Source organism: Aethalodelphis obliquidens, unplaced genomic scaffold, assembly GCF_003676395.1.
Source record: "Aethalodelphis obliquidens isolate GAN/ISIS:26980383/991018 unplaced genomic scaffold, ASM367639v1 scaffold26, whole genome shotgun sequence".
Taxonomy (NCBI): Eukaryota; Metazoa; Chordata; class Mammalia; order Artiodactyla; family Delphinidae; genus Aethalodelphis; species Aethalodelphis obliquidens.
This window is the reverse complement of record NW_020837970.1, coordinates 21,191,091-21,206,985: the sequence shown is the minus strand read 5'-3', so window position 1 is coordinate 21,206,985 and position 15,895 is coordinate 21,191,091. Positions and strand designations below refer to the sequence as shown.

Genomic DNA, 15,895 nt, shown 5'->3' with positions numbered 1-15,895 from the left:
TATAGAGACAGCATGTGGTGGAATGGAAAAAGCTCAGGCAGACTCGCCTTGGCAACTTGGCTTGGGCAAGTCACTCTACTACTCTGAGCCTCAGTTTGCTCAACTACAAATACGATAATCCCTAACTCACACAAAAGAGGACTCCTGGGAATCAGAACCTGGCTTCCCCACATGACTTCTCCAAGGAAGGCCTTCACCCAGATCTATTCACTCTTTTGTCCTCACTGATAGGGTTGGGGAGAGGTGGAGTGGATGCAACCTTCAGTGAAGCTGGAAGGCCAATGTCTCCAAATCAAATTCTTAATTTCCCAGAGTCTGGGAGTGGCTGTGCTACGCAGGCATCAATGTACTGAGTCAGAAACCATCACTGGACGCCTTCTGAGGGACTTTCTTGCCTGACCGCTGGGGGCACTGGGGGTTCAGAGGTGAATTAGATGGAGTTGCTTCCCTCGAGGAGCTCAGTCTAGGGAGCATTCAAGAGGGGATTTCCATCAGCGTGGTGCACTTAGGAGGGTCAGAAGTGTCAGCGAAGTCTGGTTCTCTGAGGAGTAACGGTTCTGGTTGCAAATGCTCCATAAGTAACTTCCTTCAGCATATACCCCCTGCAGTCCAGGCTCACAGTCAGATGCTTGGGCCTTTGGCCTCCACAGAAGTTCAGAGCCTCACTGGGTGTATTAAAGCGCACTTTTATCATCACATGTGATCTTCATAACAGGGTAAGGACTGCCATGTTAACTTGTACAGGACAGGAGGCTGAACCACAGGTAATAAGAAGACTAAGTGTAAACTAGTCAGCTTCCAGACTAATGTTCTTTCTGCTCTACCCACTCTGCCTCATCTTACATTCACACAGTATCTGTTATGCCTTCATTTAGGGCAGAACCTCTTAGGAAATAGAGCACAAATCTGAGATAGGGCTCCAGACATCAGAAGGTGTCTGTTCTGATATAGAAAAACTTGGTCTTCCCTCTAGGGAGCCCCCAGTCTGAGAATGAACCTCAACTTCCATGGCCCTGCCAGGTGCTGGGCCTCCCACTGAACACACACTCTTTACCTCCTGGTCTTTCCCCCTTTACACCCTTCAGTGATTCCACCAACCAAGTTGCCACCCAAATTCTAGTCCCTACTTCACCTGAGATGACCTACTTCCCTTCCTAAATCAGTATTTCTTCCCACCTGCCCTCTCTCCTTAGTAGCAAGCTTCCCTCCCCATCAGAGTCCCCCCAACCCCTGTGGACTCTGAGAGAGGGAAGTGTCCTTAGAGCCTGTCTTTCTACCCCAGTTTTCACCCCTATTTCACAGGAGAGAAACAGGCCCATAGGGAGGAAGGGACTTGCCTAAGGATATAGTACTAAGTCACTGGCCACACTAAATCTGGAAGCCAGCTTACCAAACCACTAACCTCAAGGCTCTTCTACCTCTTCACACACCAGGCCACTGACTCCTCCTTTCCCTCCACTACCTACACTGAATCAGTCACCCAGTCCTCTGGAGTCTTTCTCAAACACATCTCTCTGTTTTTATTCTTGCTTATCCATTGCCGCTGCCCTAGTCAGGTCTTCATTACATCTCACCTGAACTGTTAGGACAGCCTAACTGGCAGTAGGCTCCCATTCTGCCCACAGGCCTTTAAGGCCCTTCACATTCTGCACACCCCACCTCATCCACACTAGCTTCCTTTACTGGATACCTCAATCAACAGGTCTTTCCCACTCACTCATCTTGTATTCTGGCCCCAGGCTCAGCTCTGTTGAGCACAGACATGTGGGGTAGCTTCACTCACCCCTCCAAAACACTACAAATGATTCAGGGAAGCATCTGAGTCAGAGTTTTGACTTGAGGGCTGCTGAAGGTAGGGAAGGGTTTCTGGATTGGGGGGCTGGGAGAAAGAAGAAACCTCTTGGCTCCCTCCACCTACCCCTCCCACCAGAAGATGTACCTCTGTAGTCTCCAAACCCACTATTACAACAGCCTTTCTGCCTCACCTTGCTGCCTGTAGGCACCCCTCATTCAACCCACCCTCAGAATCCATCCAGCTGCTGGGATGTTGAGCATCTTAAACCATAGTTCTGGGCCTGTGGTCCTGTGAGCGGCCATGCTGCTTGCACATTCTGCTCTGCAAGTCTAAGAATGTTAACAAGGTAGTAAAGTCTTCTGCTCTTTGCATCTTTCCAACCCTGAGTTTCATTACTACAGCCACACTTTAAATGGTTCTTAATGTTTCTTTGCATTTACCTCTTTGTGTCCTTTGCTGAGAATAACTTGCCCCTCCATTTCTACCTGAGTGCCACCTTCTCCTTGAAGACTTCATCCAGTTTTCCTCAGCTAGAAAGAATCTCCATGCTCTGAGCTTCTGTGGATGTCTAATTACATATACATTTTCCACCTTGCCTTAGCTCTTTCTGTAGCATCTCCTCAGCTAGGTCTTATGCCCTTGGACGGTACATAGTGAGCATCTCATTCAGTCTCTGTAATCGCACCCAAGCAGCAGGTGCGGTATGAATGTGTCTGCCTCACCCCAGTAGGTGCTTGGGCAAATGCCTGTTGCCCCAACACAGGACTTCCAGCTTATACCGCTCATTTTTAGGCAGGCACTTAACGGAATGGGCCAGACACAGGTTACACAGACAGGGGGGTCGGGACATTCCAGCCAGTCGGTAGGGTATCCTTACCCGCCTCCCTCTGCCCAGCTCCAAATGGGGTGTGTGTATGAAGGAAGTGGGGGCTAGGTAGCCCCGCTAGCTCCTCCTCCGGGTCCACCCAGCGGATCTTTGAGTCCCAGGAGGTCTCCTAGTCCAAGGGCCGCAAGAAACTCAAAGCGGCGGTGCGGCAGAGATAGGGACCTCTGCCAGAGATGCGCCTCCCACTCACGACTAGTTTAATTAATTTGTTTATATTTTTTGGAGGGAGGGGGCGTTCAATGAAGGGGAAGAGGTGGAGCGAGGGGAGGAGGCGGGCCCAGTATGACTGACGAGAGCACCGGGGAGCCAATGGCCCGTGGGGGGCGTTCCCCCCATTCAGTACTCCTCGCCTGGCTCGGAAGGTATGTTAAACAGCTGCTTTTAATTTGGTCTCCCCAATCTCGAGGGTTTGGGGGGCTTGTTTGCCGGCCGGTCGCTTTGGCCAGTCCGCCATGGTGTAGGCGCCGCGGTCCCTGGGACGGAACTAGGGGAGGCTCGGAGTCCGGCGGCCGAGGGAGCTGAGCGAGGGGCAGGCCAGGAAGGAGAGCTCTTGGCGCCGCCCGCTCGCCAGTGTGCATTTCCAAGCCGGGCCGGATCCGTGGGGAGGGGGTCGGCCCGGCCCGGGGTCGCCAGTGCGCTGACCGTGCTGCCTAGTTTATTTCACCGAGCGGTCGGTTTCGGTAGGTTTGGGCGACGGACTGGGTAAGGGGCCGGCAGGAGGAGATCCCCCTCGCTCCTGCAATGCCTTAAAAAATTATTGTAGAGAAGAAAAAAGGGGAGATTCCATACACCAACTGGAACCGGGCCCGGGCTGCGGCGCGCGGGCTCGGCAGGGGGCGGCGGCCTGAGCCAAGCCGGCCGGGCTCACTGAGCCCGCGGCGCCGGGAGTTGGTCGAGAGCTGGAGTTAGCGAGCGAGACCGGGCCCGCGGCTTTCCCCGCTAACCACGCCGGGCGAGGGCGGCAGCCGCCCGAGGGTTTTGTTTCTGTCCGCAAACTTGTCGGAGGGGGCGGTGGGCGCGCTCCGAAGAGGCGCGGGCGCCTAGGGCCCGCGGTTGTTATGGACTCTGGGGGCGGGGGCAACGCCGGACTTGCGGGAGGGGCGGCCGGGGGCGGGGGAGGCCACCGGAAAGAGCACCAGCGCCTCTGCACTAGACCCATGCGCCGGTCTGGGCTCTCCGACCTCCCGGGCCGTGGCAGTAGAGCCAGCATTCGGCGCTGGAACCCGGCCTGGGGGTGTGGAAAACCTCCACAAACTCGGCGGCTGCGACCCGCGGCCCCAGCTGATCCCCTTGCAAACATGGAGCTGCCTCCTTCCCCGCCCACCCCAAGGCAGCGACGGTGGCTCCCTTCCCCTCCCCCGGCCGTGCTGTTTGCCCGCGGATGGGACGGGGGTGGGGGCACGGACGTGTGAGCGCTCCCACGAGGGGGTGGCCTGAAAGGGGCAGTGAAGGTCGGAAACTGGGAAAACAGTCTCCACGCTCGGAATTGGGAAAAGGAAATGCATCAGCCGGCGGGAGGGGCGCGGGGGGCGCGCCTGTCAGCCGGGATGGCGGCCGTGGGCTGGGAGGCGGGGCGCCGGCGCGAACCGCCGAGGTCGGGCGGGGCGACGCCGGGAGAAGAGGCGCAGGGGCCCGGGCTTATGGAGCGCCGGGCTGCCCCTGCCTCCACTCCTTGGCCTAGCCTGTTTACTATCTACTCCAGCGACGGCTTGTGCAACCGGCCCGGAGAGGAGCCGAGGGGCGGGGCCTTTCCCTCTCTCTTCCACCCATCTCGGGCTCCTCCAGAGGGCCCGCCTTCTCTTGTCTTCCACTGGCTGGGCGAAGCTCCCGTTTTTCCTTCTCGGTTGTTGATTGGATGATATTCTCCCGAGCTCCGCCTATCGGAGGCCGGGCTGGAGTTTAAGTTGCTAAGATTTTTTTCCGTGAAGGGCGGAGGGAGGATTCCTGCGGCTTACGTGAGACGCAAGGGTCCCGCCCCTACTTCTCATTGGTGGGGCGGATAGTCCCGCCTCCTCCGGCGCAGAGAGCTTGGAGGGGGAAGTCCACCCCTGTTCCCCGCCCCCTCCCCTAGCGTGTGTGCGCGCTCAGCACATGTGTGAGGCCCGCCTAGCTCCTTCGAACAGTCCTCCCGCCCGGAAGTCCCGGGCTTGGAGCCCTTGGCAAGGGGGGCGGGGAGAGGCAAGAGGCACACAATGATTTCTCCAAGTCTCGAGATCTGGTAGCCGTTGCGATGAAGTTAGGAGTTGACGGTGTACGGTGGCTTTGGGGAACTTAGCTCTCGGGGTTCTGCAAGGGTTGGGAGGAGGGTGTGGGGTCTATCCTTCCTCGCCAAGTACTAAAGTTGTGCCCCTGTGGCCTGGCTTTTCCCGCGACTCTCGACTTCCTGGAAATCGCCCTAGGCTTAAGCTTGAGAACGCTGCGGACGCTGGCAGTGTGTTTTCTTCCCAGCACAAGGCAGCCGCTGTCCTTGCTTGGCTTTATCAAAAACTCTGAGCAACTTAGGATTGGCCTGGATGCCTTAGGCAAGACCCAGGGCAGCTCATCCCCTGTTGACAGAAAAGTCGAGGGCGGCCCAATTATGCTTGGGTTCCAAGTGGTTCTTGATGTCCAGGTGGGAGCGCCGTGTGGCACCCAGTCCAGGGAGCGGAGGACGGCTCAAATTTAAAATAGCCCTCGGTCAGTTCTGCATAATTACCTCTTCTTCGTAACCTCCTAGAGGTTTGGCCTGGGGGTCTCGTTTGTTTCGTTGGTGTGACTTATTTTTTGAGCTCGGTTCTGGGGCAGGGCTTAGCTCCCGGCGAGGCTGCTCCCATCTGTCGGCTATTCATGGAGTTCACAGTTCGCTGCCTTGTCCTTGCGGCTTGGGAGTCAGGCCCACCTGTTGCCAGCGCTCATTTCTTGTGGTCTCCGGCAGATTGCAGAGGGAGGACAAGGTAGGACCTAGGAGTGAGTTACCTGGGGCCTGCCTCTTGGATACTGACTCAGCTCTCTTGGGGGAGTAGCCTTTTTGCGGAAGAGAGCGGGAAAACTCTAGTCCCGCCCCCTCCCCTCCTGGCGCTCCGTGAGCGCCCCCCGAAGCAAGGCCAGCGTCAGTTCGCCCTATTTAGTGAATAAATAAAAGCCACCTAGGTATCGCAAGTACTTTGTCTCTCTGTTCAAGGCCATATTGCCTACACAGAGAGCGCCTAGGGACTGTCATTAACACTCGTTGGCCAAGAAGGAGGGAACAGCTGTTCTTATTATTGTCCCCAACTCTGGAATTTTTATCATTTCTCTTTAAGTGTGGCGTAGGATTCATTTATGCCGTGGCCTGTTTGGTCTCCTTCCTCAGTTCTTCGAGTCTTGATTCCTCCAGCTCTACTCTGGAGATCGCTAATGCCTTACGCTTCACGCTCCGCCTTCCGGAGGCTTGCCAGGGCGTTGGCTCTTAGGGCCCTGCCCTCATTTTGGTTATCTCCGCCCTCTTAGGACTGCATATTCAGGTTTAGGGAGTGTCGGCGATAGAAGTATGCAGCCACCACTAGCTGCGGGCTGAACAACCCCTGGGGCTATTCCTCGATTTTGGTCTCCAGCCCTTAATCTTGTATTCTATACTTACTGAAAGGAGCTGTCGGCTGCTCCGTATATTTGTGTTTACAAGGAGGCAGTGTGCGGAAATGTAAATTGTAGAGAACTGGATGGGAATGATGAGGTTCTCTTTATCATTTTTTGTAAGGGGGTCCTGATGCTGCTGCCTCTCCCTTACAAATCCCAGGGCATCGAATTCCCGCTGCTGAGCTCCGCACCACCTCCTGTTTCAGGCCCTGGAACTCTCTGCGCTTCAGTCTCTAGTGTAAACATTCCACAAAAGGACTGCTAAGGTTCAGCCTCCTCGCGCAGGGCGGAGTCAGCTTCTTCCTAGACGGGCATCCTAGCCAATAGAGGCTCCTACCGGCGTCGAGATACCCAATCCGATGGTTGGGGGCGGGGCCTGGCCCGGCGGTGCGGTAGGAGGAGACTATCTCACGGACATTTTTACCCCACATCGGTTACTTACCTTCCTGGGGCAGCCAGAGAGCTAGGGGTAGCCTTCCAATGCAATGACTGGCGAGGGCGGGAGCGGAGTTGTTGGGCCTGTAGCTGAGAGGGCAAGGGGCGGGACATATGGAGTCCTCCAATGAGGCGTGAAGAGCTTCCCTGCCTCCTCCAATAGTGTTGCGGCTTGGGGGTGGGATTCAGCAATTCGTCTCCAATAGGCGGGGTTGAGTTAGGGAAGCTCCCCGCCAATAGGGGCGTGGAGAAGGTGAGCGGCTTTCCCCCCCCCACTGCCCTCCCAGCCGGGGGGGAAGGGGCGGGTAGTCGGCAGCCAGGGTGCAGCGATTGGCTAAACCTTTGACAGGCGGATAGTACGGCCTGTGCGGAGCGAAGTTGAGTCTTCCCTCTGCGGGGCGGGCCGGGTGAGTGGGCGGGATTTCCCGGGTAACAGAGAAGCGGCCGCGGCGGTAGAGGCGGCGGAGACGGTTTCTCCATCTTCCCCCCCTCCCCTTCCCCCCTTGGAGTTTCCCTCCCTCCCTCCCTCCCTCCTTCCCAGTCTGGGCACTGGGGCCTGTGACCGCTTCGTTAGCGGAGAGGAGGCTGCCAGTCCGCTTTGGCGGGCCTGTGCCCCGCGCGTTTCTCGGGGCCTCCGTGCTGAGCCTGAGGCTCATGCTAGGAGGGACACGCAGTGAGAGCGGCCGAAGCAGCTTTGCGGTGAGAGCACGCCGGGCCGGGGTCGGGGCAGGGAGCCTGGTGGCGGGTAACGCCGGACTCGAGGGTGTGTATTTTTGGGGGGGACTGACCTCCTCGGCTTCCCGTAGAGCAGGCGGGCGGGAGGCGTGTGGATGTGTGAGGGGGGTGGGGGGCGGAGCGGGGTAGCTCTCGGTGCGGGAGGGGGAGGAGAGCGTAGTCCCGGTGCGCGCGGAGGGGGCGGGCTCTCGCGCCGCCGCTCAGGGGCGGGGCCGGCGCGCGCGTGCGATTGTGGAGAAAGGGGCGGGGCTGGGCCCTGTGCTAAGTGCTGTTTGCGGTCGACCACCCCTCCGGTCTTCCCGGGTTGGGCGGGGCCTCGGCTGGGCGGCCTTGCACTGGCCTGCTGGGGTGAAGGGACGGCCTGGGGGGTCTCCCGCTTGTGGCTTCGGGGCGCGGCAGGGAGGGGGCGTGAAGTCCGCCTTCCTCCGCCTTCCCGGGATCCGGTTGGCCGGAGGGGCAGTATGGAGCGGCGATGCCACTCCCCCTGGTCGTCCTCCCCCTTCCGCGGGTTTCCGCCTCCTTGGCAAGTGAGGCGGGGCTCGGGAAAGCCCGCTGTCCGGTCTGGCTGGGAGTCGCGGCGCCTAGATCTGCCCCGCCCTACGTCTCTTTGGGGTGGGAGGGGCCCCCAGACTGCAAACTGTGGAGATGTCAGGGCTTTCTCTTGTGGCTCAGCCATGCCTTTTGCCTGGGGCACGAGGGTCAGGTGCCAGAGCTGTTGTGTCTGCTTTTCTTGGTGCAGCATGGATGGCACCATGCAGCCTGGACAGTGGGATCGTGGTCCCCGCCCCTCCCCTCTCGGTTGTAATTATTGGGGCGAGGTGCTCAAGGTCCTTTCGTTGCAGTCTGCGGTCGAGTGCTGCTCGTGCTGAGACCGTGCTTCCGCAGCGGTGATGGTGGGGGGAGGGGCAGAGACTCATCAGAGACTAGAAATGTGGCCGGGGACAACCTTTCCTGGAGTTCCCTTGATGTTGGGTTACCGTGGCTGTACGGGGCGGGGTTTCCTCTGAGCCAATGGGATGGTGGGTAGTTAGACTTCGCCACTATTTCGGTGCCTTAGAACTTCAAACCCAGTTAGCCAAGAAAAGGATGTGCAAACTCCTCTTGCCAAGGCTGAAATTTAGAAAAGGAAGGGTTGGACTTACATTATATTAAAAAAATGATCTTTTATAGAAGATGGTGATTTTTTTTTTAAAACTCAGACTTTGAATGAAATACTCCAATTTCCTCAGCTTCTGCATTTTTGAATGCTTTAATTGTACTGGTGGTTCTGTTATTTAATTTCTCAAATAAATAAGTTGCAATTTAGGTAGCTTCAGGTGTTCTTGAAAAGTCTGCTTGTTTTATGTAATTCTGTTAGAACATCTAGACCACTTTCTATTTATATTCTATAAAACACTGTTCTTGCCCTATTTTTTTACAGAGAGTAGGGTGAAATCGAGGACTAGTGTAGCCTTGTGTATGTGACTTGTTGCCCTCCAACCTGTATTGGGAAATTGCCTTAGGACATTTCAAGTTTAATGAACCAGTTTAATTGAGGGTTTTGCTCTGAGTTGAGACATTATCTTTTCTTAAGAGAAATTACTTGTGTTTTCGATATTTTTCATGAGAAATTAAACAAGGAACAAATATGTTTATTTATGCACTAATATCTGAGCAAGCCCTCTGGCTAATTAGCTGAACTGAAGTTAAATTCTAGGTTTGTGCTTTGCTCAGTTGGGACTGAGAGCGTGGTGCCGTGTGCTATACTCATGTGAAGAGATTAAGTCTCACCTTCTTAGCTAAAGAAGTAGCAATGGCAACAGTAGCTTTTTAGTTTGGTTTATGGTGACTGTGGTAGAACTGGTGTGGAGGCAGAAAACCTGGGTGTTTTTCCTGATGCCATAAACTGACAAAGTTTGTGAAAAGAGTGGAGAATTTACCATTGGGAAAGTTTGGTCAACACATAATTGTACCTACCATTTGCAATGCTGTGTGCTGGGAAACATAAAAGACCTAATTTATACCCTTAAAGAATATGTTGGGACTTCCCTGGTGGTGCAGTGGTTAAGAATCTGCCAGCCAATGCAGGCAACACGGGTTCGATCCCTGGTCCGGGAAGATCCCACATGCTGTGGAGCAACTAAGCACGTGCACCACAACTACTGAAGCCCGTGTGCCACAACTACTGAAACCTGCGAGCCACAACTACTGAGCCCACGTGCCACAACTACTGAAGCCTGCGTGTCTAGAGCCTGTGCTCCGCAACAAGAGAAGTCACCTCAATGAGAAGCCCGCGCACCACAACTAGAGAAAGCCTGCATGCAGCAACAAAGACCCAACGCAAACAAAAATAAATAAATAAATAAATTTAGTTATTTAAAAAAAAAAAAGAATATGGTGTCTGTTGGCGAACCAGAGTCAGAAGTCCCACATAGGCTTTAAGAATTCAAGTAAGAGCCTGGATATGCTGTATTAGGAAAGTTTTCATAAATGCTTTTTCTCTCTTCAAATATCAGTATCATATACTATAGTTTTGTCAGAGTCAGAGACCCTAGAGAGATTTGCATTTTGTAATTAAGATGTTTTCACCTAAAGAGTAAAAAAAAATTTATTTTTTTTTATTTTTTAATTTTTTTGCGGTACGTGGGCCTCTCACTGTTGTGACCTCTCCCGTTGCGGAACACAGGCTCCGGACGCGCAGTCTCAGCGGCCATGGTTCACGGGCCCAGCCGCTCCTCGGCATGTGGGATCCTCCCGGACCGGGGCACGAACCCGTGTCCCCTGCATCGGCAGGCGGACTCTCAACCACTGCGTCACCAGGGAAGCCCCAAAATTTTATTTAAGGAAGGTGGTGTGTAGTAATTTGATAAAATTCCTGGCAAAGCATAGTCATGTTTACATCTTAAGTGCAAACAGACAAGATACTGGAGGGCTATTCGAGGCAGATATTAATGGCTGTGAATTTTAGTTGGAATTAAAAGATTATGTCCATGGCATTCAGTAATCTAGTGCAGTGCTTTCAAAGGCTTTCTTACTCTTCTGGATAACTCCATCAACCAAAAGTTTGTTAAGCTTTATTTTCTGTAGATTCTTATATAGATGATGTTAAATGCTTTTTCAAACTACACCCCCTGTCTCCTTGAATAATAATAAGAGAACTTAACATTTATCGAGCCCTTTACTACCCCCCAGGCACTGAGTTAAGTATTATATATTTATTAATCTGTTTAATTTTCATTACAACCCTATGTAGTGGGTACTATGAAATCTATGTTTTAAAGGTGAGGAAACAGTGGGAAAGAGAAATTAGACATATGCTAAGTGGCTAATCCAGAATTCGAACCCAGACATTCTGGTTCCAGAGTCCACACTCTTAATGCTATACTTCAGCTGCCTCTGGTCTAAGGGTAGTAAATGGAGAAGGAGCAGCGTGGGGTTTTTTTTTCCCCCACTTGTGGTAAAACATATATAATGTAAAATTTATGATTTTATCTATTTTTTAAATGTACAATTCAGTGATATTAAGTACATACACATTGTTGTGCAGTCATCACCATCATCCACATTTTGTTTATCTATTCATGTGTTGATAGACGTTTGGGTCGTTTCCACTTCTTGGCTATTGTGAGTAATGTGTCTGTGAACATGGGTGTATAAATATCTCTTCAAGTACTTGCTTTGAATTCTTTTGGATATATACCCAGAAGTGGAATTGCTAGGTCATATGGTAATTTTATGTTTAATTTTTGGAGGAAGCAGCAATGTGCTTTTTTTTTTAAATATTTATTTATTTGGTTGCATTGGGTCTTAGTTGTGGCACGCAGGATCTTTGTTGCCGCATGAGGGATCTTAAGTTGCGGCATGCAAACCCTTTGTTGCCGCATGTGGGATCTAGTTCCCTGATCAGGGATCAAACCCAGGCCCCCTGCATTGGGAGTGTGGAGTCTTAGCCACTGGACCACCAGGGAAGTCCCCAGCAATGTGCTTTTGAAAGCACATTGGGGGAAAAGATCGGGATTCAGGTTCTAAAGGTAAATTGAGTCAACATGCATTCTTTTGTAAAATTTATTTATTTGGCTGTATTGGGTCTTAGTTGTAGCACGTGGGATCTTTCATTGTGGTGTGCAGGCTTCTCTCTGGTTGTGGTGCGCAGGCTCCAGAGCACGTGGGCTCGGTAGTTGCAGCGTGAGGGCTTATTTGCCCAGTGGCATGTGGGATCTTAGTTCCCTGACCAGGGATTGAATCCGCATCTCCTTTATTGGAAGGTGGATTCTTAACCACTTGACCACCAGCGAAGTCCCTCAGCATGCGTTCTTTTTTTTTTCCTCTTAATTTATTTAATTAATTTATTCTTGGCTGCATTGGGTCTTCGTTGCTGTGCATGGGCTTTCTCTAGTTGCGGTGAGCGGGGGCTACTCTCCGTTGCGGTGCGCGGGCTTCTCATTGCAGTGGCTTCTCTTTGTTGCGGAGCACAGGCTCTTGGCGCGTGGGCTTCAGTAGTTGTGGCTCGCAGGCTCTAGAGCACAGGCTCAGTAGTTGTGGCGCATGGACTTAGTTGCTCTACGGCATGTGGACTCTTCCCCGACCAGGGCTTGAACCTGTGTCCCCTGCATTGGCAGGCAGATTCCTAACCATTGCGCCACCAGGGAAGCCCTCAACATGCATTCTTGACCACCTTTTTTTTTAATTGAAGTATAGTTGATGTACAATATTATGTAAGTTTCAGGTGTACAACAGAGTGATTCACAATTTTAAAGGTTATTGAGCATCTAAAATAGCTCTGGACTGACACAGGAAGAGTCTCTGTTCCCAAGAAGTTTACAGTCTTAGAAGGAAAGGTAAATATACATATAATATGATTTTACTACACATCAGTGTAGGTTGAGTGCATAAGAGTCAAGTGCAAAGAGCTGTAAGGAATTCAGAGGAGAGCCCACCTTTTGGTGGGAAGAGGAAGAGGGGACACTGAATGAGAAACAGGAGGGAGGAGTCTGAAATCATACATCTAGTTTAAGGGAGTTGTTAGGCTCAAAATACCCCCAGAGAGTGCTTTGGAATGTTAGAAGGGGTGGCATTGTATTGAAAATGGCACATGAATTGTCTCTCTTCCAGAGTTTGTGCATCCTGTTCTCTTCAGTTCGCAGATGTGATTGCTTCTACTGCTTTGGAAGGTAGTTAAGAATCACAGTGAAGAAATTATGGACTTGGCATAACTTGTTGCTGTTACTCTGTCAAGCTGAAGATATATTATTAATATGGTCAACTATTATTTCCTAATACTTCTTTTCTTTCACATGCCTTCCTGTTTCTGCTACTTTAATAAGTGAGTAGTAGAGGTAATATCTTAGGATTTTAATCTTTTTCTTGTTACAGTTTAAGTAATTAATTCTGGGTGTTTGTTTTTTGTTGAGGTTAAGGTCAAATAATGAAATTCATCTAGCAGCATACTTGGGTAGTCTGAATCAGGGTTCTGCCATTATTACATTATATTCTTTCCAAATGTCTCAAGGAGTTTTGTTTTTCTGACAGACATCTTTCTTTTTAAATATGAATTTTAATTGTCTTTATACAGTTACCTGTTCGATTGTCTTTTAACAACACATTACAAAAAAAACTTTGACTTTCTTTAGTTTTGTAACTTTCTTTTGGGATCTTTCTTCAAAAGACACGCCCCCCCCAAAAAACAAAACAAAACAAAAAATCACACAAAAGACATGCCCAGTGGGATTTGTTGTCAGTTATAACCAAATGCAGATTTTTTTTTTTTTTGTCCTTGTATATTTGCAGGTCAACAACCTGATACTGGTTTTCATCAGGGAGAGCTATACAGTGGCTCACAGTTCATCTAGATTGGGACTTTACTTTCTTGATAGCCTCGGTGCCTAGGACAATGCTGGCACACAGGTGATAGATAAGTAGTTTACAGCCTGAACTCTGTTGGCATTTTAAAGTTTGCTAACTAGAGGATACCTCTGTTTAGTTGGCAGTTGGCTTCAAAATTAGTTAGGCGTTTATTGGTAGCAGTTCCTAACTGATACATCTCTTTTTTGCCCCTCCCTTCTTTTGCTTTTGTACTCCTCACCCCCTCTTCTGTGTGTGTGCCTGCATGTTACTTGTATTTATCAGCTTCGTGGCAATGGATGTTTCCTCAGTCCTGCTGGTATCCTCCAGGTGCCAGGCTTATTGACTTGCAGGCTGTTGAAGGATATATGGAGCCACAGTCTCTTGTCTGCAGCTCTGAAATGCAAGAATTTTTGTTTGTTTGTTTTTTGGTAAGTTTGGTTCCACAACTAATTTAGGGGGACAACCTGTTCTACACTGTCCCACTTGGTACAGAAATGTGAACGTGCGTGATTATAGAGAGCTACTCTATGCGCCGTATTAGCTTTCCAAAATCTAAACAATACTGATAACTCTCAAATTTCTGTCTCTCCCTGGGGGCCTCTCCTTTGTACTGTAGATGAACAAATCCAGTGGCCCACTTCATATTTCCTCTTGGATATCTAACAGGCATCTTTGACTTCTCTCTTTTTCACACGTGGTCTATCAGCAAATAAATACTATTTGCTCTCTATTCAAAATACTATCCAGAATTTGACCAACTTGATACCACCCCCTAGCCCCCAACTACAGCAGTGAGTGCCACTAACATCTCTAGCTTGGGTTATATCAGTAGCACCTTAACTGTTCTCTTTGCTTTGTTACTGCCCCTCTTCAGTCTGTTCTTAACATATTGATAGCAACCCAAGTGATTCTCTGCTTAAAACCCTCCAACGGCTTCCCATTTCAGTCTGAGTTCTTATTATGACCTACGAGAACAAACACGGTATGCTCCCTATCTACTACCCCCAACTCCATTACCTCTCTGACTTCATTTCCTACTAGTCTCTCTTTCCTCCATTCTGCTCCAACTACGTGGCCTTTTTGCTTTTCTCGGAAAATACCAAGCACATATGTATATCAGAGTCTTCGTGTTTGCTGTCCCCTCTGCCTATAATGGTTCTTCTACTGATTTCTACATGGGTAACTCCTTACTTCATTTACTCAAAAGTTACTTTATATTAGTGAGGTACTCTTTGGTCACCCTTGTCTAAAATTTCAAAAATCTTCTGCTTTTTCTTCTTAGCACTTGTCACTGTCTGATATTCTGAACACTGTTTATTATCTTGTTGTCTATTTCTCCCACTAAAATGTAAACTTCCTGAGGGAGGAGAGTTTTGTTTTATTTACATCTATATCCCTAGCTCCCAGAACAATTCCTGGCACATAGTATGTGCTCAGTAAGTATTAGAGGATGCATGCATGTGTGAATGAATGATTTGGTTTCCATCACAGCAAAGCACTATGCTAAGCACGGTGGAGGATACAAAGATGGTTAAAAGTTTGTGTGCCCATGTCTGTGTAGGGGCAGAAATATAGCTAATAGGATAGAGGCGGTATGAGGTGAGTGACACATCTGTCATCTTAAGAACTACCTTGCGTTCTATTCTTTATAATGCTTTCTTTATAGCTTCGGCTAGTGTATCTTCTGTTACACTTAGTCTTGTTTTATACCATTCCTAGTTAGTTTATAGAAACCTTGTCACACAAACTAAATGTTAATGTCCTTGAGAATAGGTATACACAATGATTTCCTTCTTTTATATTCCCCTACTATTATACTTAATTTTTAAAAAACTTCAAAAAAATTTATTTATTTGGCTGCACCAGTTCATAGTCGCAGCACATGAGATTTTTAGTTGTGGCATGCAGGATCTTTAGTTGTGGCATGCGAGATCTAGTTCCCTGACCAGGGATCGAACCCGGGCCCCCTGCATTGGGAGTGTGGGGTCTTAACCACTGGACCACCAGGGGAGTCCCTAAACTTTTCATTTTGAAATAATTTTAGGCTTAAAAGAAGTTGCAAAAAATAATACGAAGAATTGCCATAGTACAGTGATCAAATCAGAATGTGAACATTGATATAATTATTAATATCTTTTGAATTGAACCAAATATTTTCTTGTCCATATTCTACCTATAACATCAGTGTCAGTTAGACCCAATATTAGTTTTTGAGTTTCTTTTTGAGCAGTATTAACTACTTGTAAAGATTTATATTTAATGACTTTATTCTTTATTAGAGGTCTTCAGAAGAACGAAGAGAAAATTTACTTATTTTCTTTTTAATGGAATAAACTCATTTTAGCTATTACCGCTTATACATCTGACCTATATTGTAGGATATTGATGATCTTAGTTATCCTATATCTTGAAATGTTTTGGTCTTTTATCATCTTAGGAATTACTTTAGCATTACTCATCAATTATTCCCAACTGTGCTAAAAAAAAAAACTAAAATAATAAGAAAATGGAAGAATGATGAATTGCCTAGAAGGATGATGCAGTAGTAAAATAAGTCATCACTACTTCAATTTTCTTACTGCTTTGCCCAAAGCATTACAGCATCTTTCAAGAGAGTGTACAAGAAG

The 15,895-nt window shown here is 49.5% G+C and overlaps 1 protein-coding gene across 4 annotated transcripts in view; it reads left to right on the top strand.

Moving 5' to 3' along the window:
• Positions 1–7,091: 7,091 nt before the first annotated feature.
• Positions 7,092–15,895, top strand: part of SIN3A (SIN3 transcription regulator family member A) — a 64,137-nt gene continuing 55,333 nt past the window's right edge. For 2 of the 4 annotated variants that reach the window (XM_027123647.1, XM_027123645.1), the window contains exon 1: positions 7,177–7,409. The gene's annotated coding sequence lies outside the window, so the exon portion shown is untranslated. Of the gene's footprint in view, positions 7,474–15,895 lie in introns of all 4 variants that reach the window. The other 2 variants (XM_027123644.1, XM_027123646.1) reach the window with 2 other exon arrangements.